General features: G+C 41.1%; 1 pseudogene; it reads right to left on the reverse strand.

Annotated features, from left to right (window-relative positions):
* Positions 1–3,334: 3,334 nt before the first annotated feature.
* On the reverse strand, positions 3,335–3,937 carry LOC143407110 (fatty acid-binding protein, heart pseudogene; annotated as a pseudogene).
* Positions 3,938–6,191: the final 2,254 nt, after the last annotated feature.

Consider the following 6,191-nt stretch of genomic DNA (forward strand, 5'->3'; position numbering starts at 1 on the left):
CTTACTGGAAAAACCCTACTGATAACATTGTTGAAACCACAAAACTAAACTACCAAAAAAAAAAAAAAAAAAAAAAGCCTCTTAGATGGGCTCAGTGACATGTGCTTGCAGTTCAGCCTAAATAGGCTGAGGCAGGAGGATTGCTTGAGCCAAGGAATTTGAGGGCAGCCTAGGCAAACTAGTGAAACCACATCTTGAAAACAAGCCAGGTGCAGTAGCACATACCTATAATCCCAGAAGCTTGGAAGGCTGAGGCAGGAGTATCTAAAGTTCAAAGCCAGCCTCAGCAATTTAGTGAGGCCCTGAGCAACTTAGAGAGATCCTGTCTCAAAATAAAAAATAAAAACGGGTTGGAGATGTGACTCAGTGATTAAGCACCCTCTCCCATCAATCCCTGGTACCTCTGCCCTGCCCCCCCGCCCCCCCCCCAAAAAAAGAAAACAACAACAAATTCCCTTATGAACTCTGCAGGCAAAAAACAAACAAGCAATAATAAGACGAACAGCCAGCATCACTGCCTATAGCTTTGTTTATTTTTTTATTTTTATTTTTTTGCTATTGGAAATTAAACCCAGGAATGCTTTACCACTGAACTATATCCCCAGACTATTTTTAAAAAATATATTTTTAGATGTAGATGGTCACAATACCTTTATCTTATTTATTTTTTACGTGGTGCTAAGGGTGGAACCCAATGCTTCACGTGTGATAGACAAGTGTTCTACCACTGAGCCACAAACCCAGCCCCTGACTTTTCATTTTTATTTATTTTTTTTACATTTGAGACAGGTTCTTGTTAAGTTGTTTAGGCTGGCCTTTAACTAGCAATCCTTCTGCCTCAGCCTCCCAGGTTGCTGGAATTATACCATGTGCCTGGCTAGTTTATGTTTTTGTCTTTTTTTTTTTTTTAATGAAAATATGTGACAATGAAACTATGGAAGGGAACAAAGAACAAAAGTCTTACCACCCTCTGATTTCCAAACCTCAAATCCCTGTCTCCAAAGTAGGCAAATATTAATAGTTTCTTGTACACAGGTCATAGGGATAGGGGTACATACACATTGCTATGGTTTGGATATGGGTGAGTGTATGCCTGAAAGATTCACATGGTGGTCAGTGTGACAATGTTGAAGATACAATTTTAAGGCAGTCCTCTTGGGTTAATTTTTTCAAGAGGGGTTGTAGTAAAAATGCAAGATCCTCCCCACCCCCTGGCTTCCTGTTTATGTGATCACTATTTATCTACACACTCCTGCCATGATTCCATCTGCCACGAGGCTCTCATCATAAACCAAACAAGTAGGGCCATCCACTTTAACTTCAGCTTCCAAATCTGTAAGTTAAATAAACTTATTTTCTTTATAAGTGTTCAGCTTTTGGCATTTTGCTGTAATAATGGAAGACAAATTAGTACACATATCTTTCAAAATATTTTACAGGGCTGGGGTTTGTCAGATCAGTCGGGGCAGGCAGATTTAAAAGGGCGGCTGAACAGGCTTTATTGAGATATCACTCCCAGGCTGAACTCGATCAGACCCACAGAGGGGACAGGAGAAGGGTCTGAGGAGAAACCCCCGTGGAAGCTCCACCGGACTGGACTTTTATGGGGCTTACAGCAGGAAGGGAAGGGCTTGGGACAGGAAAAGGTGTTTCTAGGGTCCCTTGCCCCCTTAGAGTTGGTCAGAGGAGTTATCTGAACTCCAGGATTGGCCAGGGGGTCCTGCTGATTGACAGGCGTTTCCGCCAGCATCTGATTGATGTTCTTTTCCAGCTTGGGCTGCTTTGTTCTAAGTTGCCACTAAGTTGTCACCACCAACCTAACAGGGTTGTGGCTCAGTTGTACAGTGCTTGCCTAGCATGCATGAGGCACTGGGTTCGATCCTCAGCACCACATAAAAATAAAGATATTGTGCCCACCTAAAACTAAAAATCAATACTAAAAATGTTTTTTTTTTAAAAATATTTTACAAACTAGTTCCACACTATTCTCTGCACTTTGCTTTTCCCACTATAATAGTTCATCTAGGAGATCCATTTGTATTTTAATGGCTAAATTTTTAAAAATATTTTAATGCCTTTATTTCACTTATTTATTTTTATGTGGTGCTGAGGATTGAACCCAGGGTCTCGCACGTGCAAGGAGAGCACTCTACCACTGAGCCACAGACCCAGCCCCTAAACTTTTTTTTTATACTTTTATTTTACTGATTTATATGTGGTGCTGAGGACAGAACCCAGGGCCCGGCATGTGGTAGGCAAGTGCTCTACTGCTGAGCCACAACTCCAGTCCCTTAATGGCTAAACTTTTTAGTCATAAGATGAACTACTAGCCATATTTATGGGATATTATAGTTGTTTCTGGTTTGCTATTATAAACAAGTGCTTTAGTGACCTGTGTGATTATATACGTACAAAACTAGCAGTAGCATTGCTTGGTTGGTATTTTTACTTTTCATAGCTATTAGGTAAATATTCTCCCTTCAAGCCTCAGTACTGCTGAGAAAAAAAAAAAAAAGAAAGAAAAAGAAAAGAAAGAAATATTCTCCCAGTGCTCTGGACAACAAAGAGTATTATTTATTTGGCAATTTAACTTTTCTTACATTCTTTGATCATTCATCTATGTATACTTTTTATCCTAGAACTGCCTGTTACTTTTTTCATCTTAATTTTCTTAATCTCTTTACATAGTAAAGAAAATATTTCTTATATTTTGACTATCCTACAGTATTTTTGCTAACCAAGAAGTATTTTTCCTACACAATTTTTTTTTTAAATGTCTGTGATACTAGGGACTAACTCTGGGGCATTCTATCACTGAGCTACATCTCTAGCCCTGTTTTTAAAAAGATTATTTTGAGATAGGGCCTCACAAATTGCAGAGGCTGGCTTTCAACTGCGATTTTTCTTCCTCAGCCTCCTGAGCCACTGGGATTACAGGCATGTGCCACTGCGCCTAGCCCTAGCCCTTTAATTTTTTAATTTTAAGACAAGGTCTTGCCAAGTTGTCGAGGTTGGCCTTGAACTTGCAATCCTCTTGCCTCAGCCTCTCTAGATATGCCATGTGGCAGGTGCCGCTATACATAGTCAATTTTATTAATCTTTTTATTTCTTCTTCCTTTTGTATTTATTTTGTGAAACCAAACCTAGGACTTCATATATTCTAGGCAAATACTCTATCACTAAATTTTTTCCTGTTTTCTGAATTTCTTTGTTTTTTTTTTTTTTTTTTCACATCACCAGAGGCAACTGCAGGGCCTCTGCTCTGCTTTATTGACTTCAGAGCATATTTGGATATAGTTTTAAAAAAAAGAAAAAAGCACATACATACACAATGGAAACTGGGGATCCAGGCTGGTGTCACCTGATCCCAGAAGAATTCCCCAAAGTAGGTTTATACAAAATGCTAGAGGAAAAAAATGAGGCAATGTGGTGCTGAGTCCAGGGGTGGCCAGTTGACAGAGGAACAGTCAGTGACAGTGCTGGTGGGTCATGCCTCTTTCTCGTAAGTGCGAATGCACACTACACTGCCATGGGTGAGTGTCAAGATTTTCCCATCATTTAGCTCCCACACAAGCGTAATTTCTTGCCCATCCCACTTCTGCACGTGGACAAGTTTTCCTCCATCCAGCGTCATAGTGGATTTGACCTTCCTGTCATCTGCTATAGTCTCATCAAACTCCTTCCCCAGCTGAAAACTGATCTCCGTGTTCTTGAAGGTGCTCTGTGTTTTTAAGATGATGGTGTCCCCATTCTTTTCGATGATTGTAGTGGGCTTGGTCATGCTGGCCACTTGCCTGGTAGCAAAGCCCACACCAAGTGACTTCAAGTAGTCATCGAAATTCTTGCTGTTCACTAGTTTCCAGGTGCCCACGAAGGTGTCCACCATGGTGAGGCTAGGCTAGGCTGAGAAGCAAGCTGCGAGAGATGGAAGGCTTGTAGACTCTGGGATGGCCCTGTTTTCTGAATTTTATGTTGTGCTTTCTCATCCCATAATTATAATTTTCTCTCTCCCTCTGAAGACCTTAATGATTTAATTATTAAGTTTTGTTCCTTGGGCTTTTAAAATTGGGTTTGAATTTTTTTCTTTGCTACACTTTTCGGGGCACTGATGAATTAAACCCAGGGCTTTGTGCCAGCTCTCTATCACTGAACTACAACCCAACCCTGCTTTGCTACATTAATTCTAAGTGTGAAACAAACAAAAACAGACAAAAGTATTTTTGAGTGCATGACAGAAAAATATATTTGATTCAACAACAACTTTTTTTTTTTTAAATACTGGGGATTTAACTCAGGGGCACTCAATCACTGAGCCACATCCTCAGCCCTATTTTGTATTTTATTTAGAGACAGGGTCTCACTGAGTTGCTTAGTGCCATGCTGTTCTGAGGCTGACTTTGAACTTGCCATCTTCCTATCTCAGCCTCCTGAGCTGTTGGGATTACAGGTTTGCTCCAATTTGACTTTTTAAAAACTATGTGGGCCAACATTTTATAGAGCAAATAACAATATTTTTGTACACAAATGTGGACCCAAAGTAGGCAGTTTACAATCTCTGATCCATAAACTCAAGAATCCTAATTTTCCTTCTCATCTTTGAAAATGTGACTGTTGGGCTGGGGATGTGGCTCAAGCGGTAGCGCGCTCGCCTGGCATGCGTGCGGCCCGGGTTCGATCCTCAGCACCACATACAAACAAAGATGTTGTGTCCGCTGAAAACTAAAAAATAAATATTAAAATAAAAAAAAAGAAAGAAAATGTGACTGTTAAAAAGATTTAGTTTAAAATGGTGTACCTGGGGATGTGGCTCAAGCGGTAGCACGCTCACCAGGCATGCGTGCGGCCTGGGTTCGATCCTCAGCACCACATACAAAGAAAGATGCTGTGTCCCCGAAAACTAAAAAATAAATATAAAAAAAAGGAAAAAAAGATGGTGTATGACAGTTACAATGCTCCTAAAACAGTCCAAAATTGTTGAGGGCCACAGCCGAGTTGGGATGACGAATGGCATTTTTGCCAGAAGTAGTGATTGAGAGGTGACGCTAGCAAGCCATTATGATGATGAGTTCTGGCAGAGTTCCCGTTGAGTTCCGCTTCAGCTCTCGCAGGGATTCCCGGAGAGTTCCCATTGGTTGGGGAAGTGCTGGAGGAGGGAATTTTCCTCTGGTTGCTGGTTCCTGGAGGAGCCCTGTGGCATTCGGGGGAGTTCCCAGGAGCATGTGTGGAGTGTGCTGGTAGAGTTCAGAAATAAAGTTTGTTCCTGCTTCAGTGGCTCGTGATTTGTGCCCAGCCAGACTGCGGCACAAAATGTCTTAGGTTGAACTATGTAAAATTACCATTTTTATAGGTAAAAAGTAGTCAAACATTGACAATTTCACATAGTTCAACCTAATGTAACTGGAACAAACGTAGCAAAAGTCTAAGTTGGATGCTCCTGATTTGTGAGGAGCTGTTCTCCATACTGTTGATTCAGGACCCCAGGTTTCTTCTTCTTTTTTTGGAACCAGGGATTAATCTCAGGGGCACTAGACCACTGTCCTATTTTGTGTTTTATTTATACAGACAGAGTCTCACTGAGTTGCTGAGCACCTGGCCACTGCTGAGGCTTGCTTTGAACTTGCAAGTCTCCTGACTCAGTCTCCCGGGCTGCTGGGATTACAGGTGTGTCACCGCACCCGGCTTCTTCTACCTTGTATCTTCTTTGACAATATCTCCAAAGTCACTGTGTCTGCAAAAGCCAGCATCTGAAGATTGAGACTTAAGGAGTGTAATATATATATATTTTTTTTTAACGAAACAGACCTTAAGTGATGCACATGGCTGCCACCCATTACCATCCCATTGGTTAGAATTCAGCGACAGGGCCACATCTAACTGCAAGGCTGAGGAATAGAGTGTAGGTATATGCCCAGAAATAAAGAAAATGAGTATAATAAACAGGTGGCTGCTAGATACCACAAAAATTGACCTAATTCTTGTTATGATTTAGATATTAGGTATCCCTCAAAAGCTCATGTGTGAAACAATGCAAGAAAATTGCATGAAATGATTGAGTTAGAGAGCCTTAGCCTAATTGGTGCATTAATCCACTTCAATGGATTAACTGGGTGGTAACTGTAGGCAGGTAGGGTGTGGCTGGAGGAAGTGGGTCTCTGGGGACATGCTTTTGATATATATATTCTGTCCCTGGG

The sequence above is a fragment of the Callospermophilus lateralis genome, chromosome 9 (assembly GCF_048772815.1).
Source record: "Callospermophilus lateralis isolate mCalLat2 chromosome 9, mCalLat2.hap1, whole genome shotgun sequence".
Taxonomy (NCBI): Eukaryota; Metazoa; Chordata; class Mammalia; order Rodentia; family Sciuridae; genus Callospermophilus; species Callospermophilus lateralis.